The sequence below is a fragment of the Arachis ipaensis genome, chromosome B7 (genome assembly GCF_059453495.1).
Source record: "Arachis ipaensis isolate K30076 ecotype BB chromosome B7, ASM5945349v1, whole genome shotgun sequence".
Classification (NCBI taxonomy): domain Eukaryota; kingdom Viridiplantae; phylum Streptophyta; class Magnoliopsida; order Fabales; family Fabaceae; genus Arachis; species Arachis ipaensis.
Window position 1 is genome coordinate 47621336 of NC_142442.1, and position 14292 is coordinate 47635627.

Consider the following 14292-nt stretch of genomic DNA (forward strand, 5'->3'; position numbering starts at 1 on the left):
GCATTGTGGCACACCAGTTAATTTTTATGCAAGATGGAGTGTATGAATGGTTTGGTATGATTTGGAATGTGTATGGTAAGAATTTGTGTAAATGGTGAAATTTGGTAAATTTGGAATTTTGACGAAATTTGTTCGATCATAACTTTTGCCTCGGTATTTGAAATTGATTGAAATTTGTTTATAATTAAAGATCTTTGAAAACCCTTTAAATCGATATAAAGTTTGTGAAAATTGGAATTTTGTAAAGGAAGTTATGATCTGGCAAAGTTGGTGTTAAAAATCTGAAATTCTACAATTTTGCAGAATTTCATGATTTCTGATATGTGCGGGCACACCCTGCGAAAATTTTGACCTGTGCGGACGCACACACCTGCGCGCACGCACAAGTAGGGAAGTGCGTTCTATTTGTGGCGCTAGCACAGCTTGTGCGCGCACATATCTAAGGAAAAATTTCAACCTGTGCAGACGCACAGGTCTGTGCAGACGCACACGTCGAGAAGGTCAGTCTGTTGGGGGCGCTGGCACAGGTTGTGCGAGTGAACAGATTCTAAAAATTTTGTCACCTGTGCGTACGCACACCCCTGTGCGTATGCACCCATCTTAAAATCTCCTGGGCGTGCCCATACACACCCCCCTGTGCGGCCGCACACGTCCTGTTTCTTAAATTTTTCTTGTTTTTCAACTATTTTACCTTCCCAACAAGGTTGCAAGCTTCTAAAATACCATTTTAAGAGTTTTGGGATTAATTTTGAGTATTAGAACATGGGATATAACTTAAGGGTTCTAGAACATGGTTTTATGATAAATTAGAAAATAGAGGCCTAGGTTTCTGGCGTGCTGAGAATGATTTGACGTTGGGTGGAGGATAAGTGATATATGAGATAAGGAATGATAAAATTTTGACATTGGAAACTGAGTTATGAATGGACAGTGGTTGAGATAAGTCGAGGACTCGGATTGAGACGATGGATCTCTGTATACTGAAAATATTTTCTGAAAACCACTGAAATAATGTTTTTACTGAGATTATGAGACGCTATGTGCCCGGCAGGGATGGTGGTTAATCCCGCCTGTCGAGGTAGCGGCGACGGCGTAAGGACGGTGGTTAATCCCGCTTACGTTGAGATGTGAGGTCTGAGGCAAGAGTATCCTGCTCGCATCCCTTCGGATTTATAGGGCGAGCAGTCGCTGGTACCTGGACAGTGATCTGGGCACTATATCTCGGGGGTTCCCATATGAGAAATCCGAAGGGCGACGTCTCCATGGAGATGTGCGATAAGCGGATAATTTATACGCTTTTTGGCATTGTTTTTAGTATGTTTTTAGTAGGATCTAGTTACTTTTAGGGATGTTTTCATTAGTTTTTATGTTAAATTCACATTTCTGGACTTTACTATGAGTTTGTGTGTTTTTTTATGATTTCAGGTATTTTCTGGCTGAAATTGAGGGACTTGAGCAAAAATCAGATTCAGAGGTTGAAGAAGGACTGCTGATGCTGTTGGATTTTGACCTCCCTGCACTCAAAGTGCATTTTCTGGAGCTATAGAACTCAAAATGGAGCGCTTCCAATTGCATTGGAAAGTAGACATCCAGGGCTTTCCAGCAATATATAATAGTCCATACTTTGGCTGAGTTTAGACGACACAAAAGGGCGTTGAACGCCAGTTCTATGCTGCAGTCTGGAGTTAAACGCCAGAAACACGTCACAAACCAGAGTTGAACGCCAGAAACATGTTACAAACTGGCGTTCAACTCCAAGAATGACCTCTCCACGTGTAAACTTCAAGCTCAGCCTAAGCACACACCAAGTGGGCCCCGGAAGTGGATTTATGCATCAATTACTTACTTCTGTAAACCCTAGTAACTAGTTTAGTATAAATAGGACTTTTTACTATTGTATTTATATCTTTGATCAGTTTTATGCTATCTTAGACTTTCATGGGGGCTGGCCATTCAGCCATGCCTGAACCATCATCACTTATGTATTTTCAACGGTAGAGTTTCTACACACCATAGATTAAGGTGTGGAGCTCTGCTGTTCCTCATGAATTAATGCAAAGTACTACTGTTTTTCTATTCAATTCAACTTATTCTGCTTCTAAGATATTCATTCGCACTTCAACATGAATGTGATGAATGTGACAATCATCATCGATCCCTATGAACGCGTGCCTGACAACCACTTCCGTTCTACCTTCGATTGAATGGATATCTCTTGGATATCTAATACAGGGGACCGAGTCCGAGTTATTAAGTGTCTTCGTGGTATAAGTTAGAACCCATGGATGGCCATTCCTGAGATCCGGAAAGTCTAAACCTTGTCTGTGGTATTCCGAGTAGGATCTGGGAAGGGATGGCTGTGACGAACTTCAAACTCGCGAGTGCTGGGCGTAGTGACAGACGCAAAAGGATAGTAAATCCTATTCCAGTATGATCGAGAACCTCCACATGATTAGCCATGCCATGACAGAGCATTTGGACCATTTTCACAGAGAGGATGGGATGTAGCCATTGACAACGGTGATGCCCTTACAGAAAGCTTGCTATGGAAAGGAGTAAGACTGATTGGATGAAGACAGCAGGAAAGCAGAGGGTCAGAGGAACGAAAGCATCTCTATACGCTTATCTGAAATTCTCACCAATGATTTACATAAGTATCTTTATCTTTATTTTCTATTTATTTATTATTATTATTCGAAAACTCCATAACCATTTGATATCCGCCTGACTGAGATTTACAAGGTGACCATAGCTTGCTTCATACCAACAATCTCCGTGGGATCGACCCTTACTCACGTAAGGTTTTATTACTTGGACGATCCAGTGCACTTGCTGGTTAGTTGTATCGAAGGTTTGACAAATCATGAATTAAGATTAGAGCACCAAGTTTTTGGAGCCATTACCAGAGATCACAATTTCGTGCATCAAGTTTTTGGCGCCGTTGCCGGGGATTGTTCGAGTTTGGACAACTGACGGTTCATCCTGTTGCTCAGATTAGGTAATTTTCTTCTTATTTTATTTTCAAAAAGTTTTCAAAAATTTTTCAAAAATATTTTCTTCTTTTTCGTTTTTTCCTAATTAATATTCGAAAAAAATAAAAAAATAAATCTTTTCAAAAATATATTTTTCTTCAGAATTTTTAAGAATGAATTCTAGTATTTCATGATGATTTGTTGAATCCTGGCTGGCTGTAAAGCCATGTCTAAATTCTTTTAGACTGAGGCTTCGACTAATCACTTCAATGCATGTAATAGCATACTAAAGCTTAGCTGGCTAGTGAGCCATGTCTAATTCCTAGACTGAAGCTTTAGACTAAAGAGCACAAGATTCCTGGAATTCATATTAAAAATTTTGAAATCCTTATTTTTCTTTTTCAAATAATTTTCGAAAAAATACAAAAAAATTTATAAAATCATAAAAATCAAAAATATTTTGTGTTTCTTGTTTGAGTCTTGAGTCAATTTTTAAGTTTGGTGTAAATTGCATTTTTTCTAAAAATTCTTTATGCATTTTTCGAAAATTCATGCATTCATAGTGTTCTTCATGATCTTCAAGTTGTTCTTGGCCAGTCTTCTTGTTTGATCTTCATATTTACTTGTTTTGTGTCTTTTCTTATTTTTCATATGCATTCTTGCATTCATAGTGTCTATACATGAAAAATTTCTAAGTTTGGTGTCTTGCATGTTTTCTTTTCTTGAAAATTTTTTCAAAAATAAGTTCTTGATGTTCATATTGACATTCATAGTGTTCTTGGTGTTCATCTTGACATTCATAGTGTTCTTGCATGCATCACATGTTTAGATCCAAAATTTTCATGCATTGCATCATTTTCATATTTTTCTCTCTCATCATTAAAAATTAAAAAATCAAAAAAATATCTTTCCTTTATTTCACGCATAAATTTCGAAAATTTGAATTGACTTTTTCAAAAAATTTTAAAATTTAGTTATTTTTATGAGTCAAATCAAATTTTCAATTTAAAAATCCTATCTTTTTCAAAATCTTTTTCAAAAATCATATCTTTTCCAATTTTTTATTATTTTCGAAAATTTCAAAATCTTTTTCTTAATTTTATATCATATTTTCGAAAATATCATCAACAATTAATGTTTGATTCAAAAATTTCAAGTTTGTTACTTGCTTGTTAAGAAAGATTCAAACTTTAAGTTCTAGAATCATATCTTGTGATTACTTGTGAGTCAAGTCATTAATTTTGTTTTTAAAATTCAATTTTGTTTCAAAATCATATATTTTTAATCATATCTTTTCATATCATATCTTTTTCAAAAATTTGATTTTAAAATATCTTTTCTAACTTCTTATCTTTTCAAATTTAATTTTCAAATCTTATCTTTTTGTTTCAATCATATCTTTTTAAATTTCAATCATATCTTTTTCAAAAACAAATTTCAAAACTTTTTCAATCAATCTTATCTTTTTGTTTCAATCATATCTTTTTCAAAAACTACCTAACTACTCTTCTCTCTCTAATTTTCGAAAATACCTCCCTCTTTTTCAAAAATTCTTTTTAATTAATTAATTGTTTAAATTTTAATTTTACTTTTAATTTTATCTTAATTTTCGAAAATCATTAACTCTTTTTCAAAGATTATTTTCGAAAACTTCTCTCTCTCATCTTCTTCTATTTATTTATTTACTAACACTTCTCTTCATCTCATATCTCTGCTCTCCTCACCCTTGTGTTTGGATTCTCCTCCCTTCACTTTTCTTACATTACATTCTTTTCTTCTTCTACTCACACAAAGGAATCTCTATACTGTGACATAGAGAATTCCATATTTTCTTTGTTATTCCCTTCTTTGTCATATGAGCAGGAGCAAGGACAAGAACATTCTTGTTGAAGCAGATCCTGAACCTGAAAGGACTCTAAAGAGGAAACTAAGAGAAGCTAAAATACAACAATCCAGAGACAACCTTACAGGAATTTTCGAACAGGAAGAGGAGATGGCAGCCGAAAATAATTATAATGCAAGGAAGATGCTTGGTGACTTTACTGCACCAAATTCCAATTTACATGGAAGAAGCATCTCCATCCCTACCATTGGAGCAAACAATTTTGAGCTTAAGCCTCAACTAGTTTCTCTGATGCAACAAAACTGCAAGTTTCATGGACTTCCATCTGAAGATCCTTTTCAATTCTTAACTGAATTCTTGCAGATATGTGATTCTGTTAAGACTAATGGAGTAGATCCTGAAGTCTACAGGCTCATACTTTTCCCATTTGCTGTAAGAGACAGAGCTAGAATATGGTTGGACTCTCAACCTAAGGATAGCCTGAACTCTTGGGATAAGCTAGTCAAGGCTTTCTTAGCCAAGTTCTTTCCTCCTCAAAAGCTGAGTAAGCTTAAAGTGGATGTTCAAACCTTCAGACAGAAAGAAGGTGAATCCCTCTATGAAGCTTGGGTAAGATACAAGGAACTGACCAAAAAGTGCCCTTCTGACATGCTTTCAGAATGGACCATCCTGGATATATTCTATGATGGTCTGTCTGAATTAGCTAAGATGTCATTGGATACTTCTACAGGTGGATCCATTCACCTAAAGAAAACGCCTGCAGAAGCTCAAGAACTCATTGACATGGTTGCTAATAACCAGTTCATGTACACTTCTGAGAGGAATCCTGTGAGTAATGGGATGCCTCAGAAGAAGGGAGTTCTTGAAATTGATACTCTGAATGCCATATTGGCTCAGAATAAAATATTGACTCAGCAAGTCAATATGATTTCTCAGAGTTTGAATGGAATTCAAGCTGCATCCAATAGTACTCAAGAGGCATCTTCTAAAGAAGAAGCTTATGATCTTAAGAATCCTGCAATTGCAGAGGTGAATTACATGGGTGAACCCTATGGAAACACCTATAATCCCTCATGGAGAAATCACCTAAATCTCTCATGGAAGGATCAACAAAAGCCTCAACAAGGCTTTAATAATGGTGGAAGAAACAGGTTTAGCAATAGCAAGCCTTTTCCATCATCCACTCAGCAACAGACAGAGAACTCTGAACAAAATACCTCTAATTTAGCAAACTTAAGTCTCTGATCTATCTAAGGCCACTCTGAGTTTCATGAATGAAACAAGGTCCTCCATTAGAAATTTGGAGGCACAAGTGGGCCAGCTGAGTAAAAGGATCACTGAAACCCCTCCTAGTACTCTCCCAAGCAATACAGAAGAGAATCCAAAGAGAGAGTGCAAGGCCATTGATATATCAATCATGGCCGAACCCTCAAGAGATGAGGAGGACGTGAATCCCAAGGAGGAAGACCTCCTGGGACGTCCAGTGATCAACAAGGAGTTTTCCTTTGAGGAACCAAAGGACTCTGAGGCTCATCTAGAGACCATAGAGATTCCATTAAACCTCTTTATGCCCTTCATGAGCTCTGATGAGTATTCCTCTTCAGAAGAGAATAAGGATGTTACTGAAGAGCAAGTTGCCAAGTTCCTTGGTGCAATCATGAAGCTGAACGCCAATTTATTTGGTAATGAGACTTGGGGAGATGAACCTCCCCTGTTCACCAATGAACTAAATGTATTGGATCAACTGAGATTGCCTCAGAAGAAACAGGATCCTGGAAAGTTCCTAATATCTTGTACCATAGGCACCATAACCTTTGAGAAGGCTCTATGTGACCTTGGGTCAGGAATAAACCTCATGCCACTCTCTGTAATGGAGAAACTGGAAATCTTTGAGGTGCAAGCTGCTAGAATCTCATTAGAGATGGCAGACAATTCAAGAAAAGAGGCTTATGGACGGGTAGAGGACGTGTTAGTAAAGGTTGAAGGCCTTTACATCCCTGCTGATTTCATAATCCTAGATACTGGGAAGGATGAGGATGAATCCATCATCCTTGGAAGACCCTTCCTAGCCACAGCAAGAGCTGTGATTGATGTAGACAGAGGTGAACTAGTCCTTCAATTGAATGAGGACTCCCTTGTGTTTAAAACTCAAGGACATCCTTCTGTAAACATGGAAAAGAGGCACGGTAAGCTTCTCTCAAAACAGAGTCATACAGAGCCCCCACAATCAAACTCTAAGTTTGGTGTTGAACTCCCATATCCAAACTCTAAGTTTGGTGTTGGGAAGTCTTAACAATGCTCTGAACATCTGTGAGGCTCCATGAGAGCCCACTGTCAAGCTATTGACATTAAAGAAGCGCTTGTTGGGAGGCAACCTAATTTTTATTTATCTAATTTTATTTTTATTTTATTGTTCTTTCATGTTTTATTAGGTTCATGATCATGTGGAGTCACAAAATAAATAGAAAAATCAAAAACAGAATCAAAAACAGCAGAAGAAAAATCACACCCTGGAGGAAGGGCTTACTGGCGTTTAAACGCCAGTAAGGAGCATCTGGCTGGCGTTCAACGCCAGAACAGAGCATGGATCTGGCGTTGAACACCCAAAACAAGCAGCATCCTGGCGTTCAGACGCCAGGAATGCACACTGAGGAAAGCTGGCACTGAACGCCAGAAACATGCTGCATCTGGGCGTTGAACGCCCAAAACAAGCATCAATTCGGCGTTTAAACGCCAGAATTGCATGCAAAGGCATTTTACATGCCTAATTGGTGCAGGGATGTAAATCCTTGACACCTCAGGATCTGTAGACCCCACAGTATCCTCTCAGGATCTGTGGACACCACAGGATCCCCACATACCTCCACTCACCTTACCTCCTCATAATCCTATATCACCCTTTCCCAAGAACCCTTCATCAATCACCTCCAAAACCATCATACACCCCACCTACCTTCAAAATTCAAAATCTCTTTCCCACCCAATCCCACCCATATAGCCGAACACACACATCCCTCTATCTCCTCCATATCTTCTTCTTCTACTACTATTCTTTCTTCTTTTGCTCGAGGGCGAGCAATATTCTAAGTTTGGTGTGGTAAAAGCATAGCTTTTTTTTGTTTTTCCATAACCATTGATGGCACCTAAGGCCAGAGAAACCTCTAGAAAGAGGAAAGGGAAGACAAAAGCTTCCACCTCCGAGTCATAGGAGATGGAGAGATTCATCTCAAGGGTCTATAGCTCAGTGGTAGAACATTTGACTGCAAATCAAGAGATCCCTAAGATACATCAGGGGATACATTTTCCTCCACACAACTATTGGGAGCAACTAAGGAAAGGAGCATCAAAGAGCAATGAAGGAAGAGCAACAAAGACAAGAAAGAGACATAGAAGAGCTCAAGGACATCATTGGTTCCTCAAGAAGAAAACGCCACCATCACTAAGGTGGACTCGTTCCTTGTTCTTACATTCTCTGTATTTCATTTTCTATATTAAATGTTTATCCATGTTTGTGTCTTCATTACATGATCATTAGTAGTTAAGCGTCTATGCCTTAAAGTAATGAATATGAATCCATCATCTCTCTTAAATGAAAAATGTTTTAATTCAAAAGAACAAGAAGTACATGAGTTTCGAATTTATCCTTGAACTTAGTTTAATTATATTGATGTGGTGACAATACTTTTTGTCTTTTGAATGAATGCTTGAACAGTGCATATGTCTTTTGAAGTTGTTGTTTATGAATGTTAAATATGTTGGCTCTTGAAAGAATGATGATAAGGAGACATGTTATTTGATAATCTGAAAAATCATAAAAACGATTCTTGAAGCAAGAAAAAGCAGTGAATACAAAAGCTTGCAGAAACAAAAAAAAGAGAGAAAATAACGAAAAAATATATATAAAAAAAAAAAGAGAAAAAGCAAGCAGAAAAAGCCAAAAGCTGTTAAAACCAAAAGACAAGAGCAAAAAGCCAATAGCCCTTAAAACCAAAAGGCAAGGGTAAATAAAAATGATCCCAAGGCTTTGAGCATCAGTGGATAGGAGGGCCTAAAGGAATAAAATCCTGGCCTAAGCGGCTAAACCAAGCTGTCCCTAACCATGTGCTTGTGGCGTGAAGGTGTCAAGTGAAAACTTGAGACTGAGCGGTTAAAGTCAAGGTCCAAAGCAAAAGAAGAGTGTGCTTAAGAACCCTGGACACCTCTAATTGGGGACTTTAGCAAAGCTAAGTCACAATCTGAAAAGGTTCACCCAATTATGTGTCTGTGGCATTTATGTATCCGGTGGTAATACTGGAAAACAAAGTGCTTAGGGCCACGGCCAAGACTCATAAAGTAGCTGTGTTCAAGAATCAACATACTGAACTAGGAGAACCAATAACACTATCTAAACTCTGAGTTCCTATAGATGCCAATCATTTTGAACTTCAATGGATAAAGTGAGATGCCAAAACTATTCAAGAGGCAAAAAGCTACAAGTCCCGCTCATCTGATTGGAGCTATGTTTCATTGATAGTTTGGAATTTATAGTATATTCTCTTCTTTTTATCCTATTTGATTTTCAGTTGCTTGGGGACAAGCAACAATTTAAGTTTGGTGTTGTGATGAGCGGATAATTTATACGCTTTTTGGCATTATTTTTAGTATGTTTTTAGTAGGATCTAGTTACTTTTAGAGATGTTTTTATTATTTTTTATGTTAAATTCACATTTCTAGACTTTACTATGAGTTTGTGTGTTTTTCTGTGATTTCAGATATTTTCTGGCTGAAATTGAGGGACTTGAGCAAAAATCAGATTTAGAGGTTAAAGAAGGACTGCTGATGCTGTTGGATTTTGACCTCCCTGCACTCAAAGTGCATTTTCTGGAGCTACAGAACTCAAAATGGCACGCTTCCAATTGCGTTGGAAAGTAGACATTCAGGGATTTCCAGTAATATATAATAGTCCATACTTTGGCCGAGTTTAGACGACGCAAAAGGGCGTTGAACGCCAGTTCTACGCTACAGTCTGGAGTTAAACGTCAGAAACACGTCACAAACCAGAGTTGAACGCCAGAAACACGTTACAAACTGGCGTTCAACTCCAAGAATGACCTCTCCACGTGTAAACTTCAAGCTCAGCCCAAGCACACACCAAGTGGGCCCCGGAAGTGGATTTATGCATCAATTACTTACTTCTGTAAACCCTAGTAACTAGTTTAGTATAAATAGGACTTTTTACTATTGTATTTATATCTTTGATCAGTTTTATGCTATCTTAGACTTTCATGGGGGCTGGCCATTCGGCCATGCCTGAACCATCATCACTTATGTATTTTCAACGGTAGAGTTTCTACACACCATAGATTAAGGTGTGGAGCTCTGCTGTTCCTCATGAATTAATGCAAAGTACTACTATTTTTCTATTCAATTCAACTTATTCTGCTTCTAAGATATTCATTCGCACTTCAACATGAATGTTATGAACGTGACAATCATCATCATTCCCTATGAACGCATGCCTGACAACCACTTCCTAATACAGGGGACCGAGTCCGAGTTATTAAGTGTCTTCGTGGTATAAGTTAAAACCCATGGATGGCCATTCCTGAGATCCGAAAAGTCTAAACCTTGTCTGTGGTATTCCGAGTAGGATCTGAGAAGGGATGGCTGTGACGAACTTCAAACTCGCGAGTGCTGGGCGTAGTGACAGACGCAAAAGGATAGTAAATCCTATTCCAGTATGATCGAGAACCTCCAGATGATTAGCCATGCCGTGACAGAGCATTTGGACCATTTTCACAGAGAGGATGGGATGTAGCCATTGACAACGGTGATGCCCTTACAGAAAGCTTGCTATGGAAAGGAGTAAGACTGATTGGATGAAGACAGCAGGAAAGCAGAGGGTCAGAGGAATGAAAGCATCTCTATACGCTTATCTGAATTTCTCACCAATGATTTACATAAGTATCTTTATCTTTATTTTCTGTTTATTTATTATTATTATTCGAAAACTCCATAACCATTTGATATCTGCCTGACTGAGATTTACAAGGTGACCATAGCTTGCTTCATACCAACAATCTCCGTGGGATCGACCCTTACTCACGTAAGGTTTTATTACTTGGACGACCCAGTGCACTTACTGGTTAGTTGTATCAAAGTTGTGACAAATCATGAATTAAGATTAGAGCACCAAGTTTTTGGATCCATTACCAGAGATCACAATTTTGTGCACCAATGTCTCGGGTTGGCAGTTTAACCGACAATGTGATATCACAGCCAGTAGGGCAGGCATTCATTATATGCATTTTCTATCTGTTTGTATGCTTTGTATACTTGTAATGGCTTGCCTAATTAAATAACATGCTTACTTGCTATCTGAATTATTTGTCTCATATGCTTCTACTTGTGTTTTAGTTGCATTGTATATTACCTGTGTTTTCTACTGGGATTGAGGAGGTTCGGAAGGCGATGGCGATGGGATCGCATGGAGGATTGGTAGGTGAAGGCTGTGGGACAGCGGTGTTTGGTTAGAATAGAAATCCACTAAGATAGATTACCTGGTTTATTTAAGTTAATGATGGTATATTATGCTTATTTGTTTTAGGATGCTTTAAGTTTGAATCTTGTGATGGATATGAAGCTTAGGATTGCCTTTGGCATCCCGGGGTCTTATATCCTACATCACTGGGCACTGTTACCATACTGAGAACCTCTGGTTCTCATACCATATCTTTGTTGTGTTTTTCAAATGCAGGTCGCAACCCACCTCGGTGAGTTGCTTGGGATGGTGACAGAAGTGGAGGATCCTGGATTATTTTGGAGTCTTTCTGGTTTATCTGTTTATATATCTCTCTTTTGTATTTTGTTTAGCCTAGAGGCTTGTATTATGAGAGAAAAACTTGTATAAGCTGTTTTTTTTTTTTAAACTGTCAGGTTTCTATATGGTTCTGTATACTTGTATATGGCTAGCCGGCTTAAACTCCGCAAGACATGGCTAGTTTCCTATGATATTATATACTTATCTTTTGATATATCTTATATGTTTCTTGTGCCTCAAGCTAGTAGCTTCGTTTGTACGTTTTGCGCTTTTCAAATCCAAAATTTGAGCTATATCTTTCATCGGGCTTCTAGATATTATATTATTCTTCTATATATTATACGTATGAGCTTAGAACTGTCGTAACCTCTGATTAACCTTTGCTTTACGACACAAGGTAAGGCTTAGGCTAATTAGGGTGTTACACATCACCATATACAGATTCGGAGACAAGTGCCTCAAAAATTTTCCACATTTTTTTCCTAGTCAATCTATTCATCCTGCAATATGAAATTTTCTATTTTTTAAATTATAATTTTTTAGTTTCACAAATTGATGAACAAACTAGCTCTAATCTGGATATGCATGCGTGAGAAGTAGAATAAATAAATTCTAAAGAGACAAGAAAAGATGGGGTTAAACATTCTTTTGGTAAGTTTTTAGCAAAAATTTAAATACTTAACCAATTTATTTTACATCTTAGATTTGAACTTTGAAGAACCTGAAACAATCAAATCATCACCATCTTAACAGATTATAATTTGAAATGCCATTTCAATAAAAAAATTGTACCTGATTTAATAAAGTACTGCTTCCATGCTTAGTGGGCAATATGTGAAGACCTTTGGTAGTATCTATATTATCACTAGGAGACAATATTGTGTGATCAGTAATAATTTCTTGTTTCAGTTTTCCATTAAGATGGAGCTCATTAAAGTTCTCGTTTATTCTACAATGAGCAATGTTCTGTCTTGCCATAGATGTAGGCATATTTTCAAATGGATACATTGGCATACAATCTATATCCTGCAGTATGAAAATAGTAGTGTCACCATAGTGCATTCAAAATACTTTATATCTTATTGTAATTACTAGTCAATCATAAAATCTAAAATCTACTAAATAGACTTTGGAGCTAGCTAGCTAGATTCTTGCCTGAGCCTTAAGATTAGTTGTGGAAACAAATAATGTTTAGAATTTTAGATATTGTACTTATGAAATATTATATGGATGTAATTACCACCTAGATAGTTATGAATTTTTCTTGTAGCAAGAAGATACATGCATCAACAGGGTGATCTATAACAATTCAACAATAGGTATCTCTCATAGCAGTGAACAAAATAGAGATAAGAATGAGTTACTCCTTCCTGAATTTTAGAATCTTATGAAAGAAGTACAATTTGGAGCCACCACTGACAGGAAGTCCTTAGAGAAAGATGTAGAAACAACAGGATGTATAAATCATGAGAAGGATGACTATGAAAAAGAGGTAACAAAACTCAAAAACATGATTTCAATGCTTTAAGAAAGGTAACGTAGTCTTGAGGTTCAACTTCTTGAGTGTTGTGGTCTTAGAGAGCAAGAAAAAGCAGTGAAGGAACTGCACAATAGATTGAAGATAAGTAATATAGGGGCAAAGATGTTCAGTCTAAAGGTTCAGACCTTACAATCAGAGAATCATAGATTACAGAAACAGGTGGCTGATCATGCAAAAGTGATAGCTGAGCTTGAGATCACAAAAGCCAAAGTTGAACTATTGTAGAAGAAACTTAGGCATGAAGCTGAACATAATAGGGAGCAGATCATAATTCTTCAACAAAGAGTTTCCAAATTGCAAGAACAAGAACAAGAATTCAAAGTTATTGACTATGATCATGATATTCAATTAAAGCTGCAAAAGCTGAAGGATCTTGAGTCTGAAGTAGAAGTGTTGAGGCAGTCTAATTTCAGATTGCAACTGAAAAATTTTGAATTAGCTCAAAGATTGGATTCTACACAGATCCTTGCAAATGCTGTTCTGGAAGAACCAGAGGTAATAACGTTATATTATATTCTTTTAGTCTCTCTTTGTTTTTCTTGAAAATCTTCCAAAGTGATTTTCAAGTCTTTTCTTATTTTTTATATTGACTGCAACTCTGCATTGACACCGAAGGTCTCTTACCTAAAAAATTTATACTTTTTTCCTGAAACATGACATTACAGGTACACTAAACCACTCCAAGCTTCTGTACGTGTTGTAACTAAGGGGACTCTTTAGACATTAAGAACACTAGCAGATGATTTTGACCTAAATAAACTCTAATCAAAGTCAAAATGAACTTAAGCAAATCATCCAGACTTGCTCGCAATTTTCAAAGAGAACAATTTGGAATATTACCAGCAAAACCAGCTGAATTAGTGAATTACCAAAATGGATATAATTCAAGTATAATGACAAAATGAGAAATTATTTTGCAATTCAATATTTTGTAGAAATTGCACGAAGAATATGAGAAATTAATTTTGTTGAGGAACCTGGATGATGTTGGCAAAGAAATGTAAGAAAAGGATGAGAGCGGTGCCGTGAGAAAAAAATCTTTGCTAGAGGAACTGGTTCTTCTTCTTCTTTGTCCAGACGGAGAGGAGAACCACGGAGAATGATAAGGTGGCTGCTGGTGCGTGTTACTATGCGTGAA

The 14292-nt window shown here is 37.1% G+C and overlaps 1 non-coding gene and 1 pseudogene across 1 annotated transcript; one reads left to right on the forward strand and one right to left on the reverse strand.

The window, feature by feature from the left end:
- Window positions 1-5361: 5361 nt before the first annotated feature.
- On the reverse strand, window positions 5362-5469 carry LOC148551061 (small nucleolar RNA R71). Its single transcript, XR_015893499.1, has one exon. It is a non-coding gene; the product is annotated as a small nucleolar RNA R71 (small nucleolar RNA).
- A 7532-nt stretch (window positions 5470-13001) lies between these two features.
- LOC148551062 (protein CHUP1, chloroplastic-like) lies at window positions 13002-14158 on the forward strand (annotated as a pseudogene).
- Window positions 14159-14292: the final 134 nt, after the last annotated feature.